The following is a 770-nucleotide window of genomic DNA, read 5'->3' as shown; positions in this document are numbered from 1 at the left end:
GCGTGTGTGTGTGTGTGTGTGTGTGTGTGTGTGTGTGTGTGTGTCTGCTGTTCTGTAGCTATGTTAATTTAACAGTTACTACAATGCAGTACGCCACCTTCTTTATATACGATTCCATTTGATTCACTCCATTATAAAAAAAAGAAGAAAAAAGAAACACGCACACATATGAAAGTACAGTTCTCTGTGAAGTGTGCTTGAAATTTAGTGTTTCAATCTGGTGGTAGTTGTAGGATAAGCCTACAGTCAATATTCTTATAAAGAAAGATGTTTACATAGCTGAACTCCACACCCCTTTGAGCCACACTGAAGCCCTTTTGCGTCGCGTTATGAACTGCCACTGTAGCCTACATATTCGTATAGCATAAATTCGCCGTTATGGCAGAATAAACAAACTGCAGATACTTTTGTAGCCCCTCACACTATTATTGGGGTGATATAGCTACTCTGCTCAAGACTTACTATGGAACTCACAATGATAAGGAAACTTTGGACGACTTTTCATGGAACAGGTAACCAGAACATGTTTTTGGCGATGAAATACTATGTGTAACAAAGATAAAAGCTGGGAGAGAATTCAGTACAGCAGATGATAAAGAACTTAAAGAGCAACAGAGTCGAAAATGGGAAAGTTACGTATTCCAATGAGAAATATTCCATGGGAATGGTTTTACAGTTGTGCCACGTTCTGCAAGTTGCGAAGTTCTTCAGAGTGAAATCGGAAAGGTAAATGAAGGAAATGGAATAAAGAAAAACAAGAGAGCAGAGGA

This window comes from Schistocerca gregaria, chromosome 10 (genome assembly GCF_023897955.1).
Source record: "Schistocerca gregaria isolate iqSchGreg1 chromosome 10, iqSchGreg1.2, whole genome shotgun sequence".
In the NCBI taxonomy this organism is placed as follows: domain Eukaryota; kingdom Metazoa; phylum Arthropoda; class Insecta; order Orthoptera; family Acrididae; genus Schistocerca; species Schistocerca gregaria.
The sequence above is the reverse complement of the archived record's forward strand: the minus strand, read 5'-3'. Positions refer to the sequence as shown.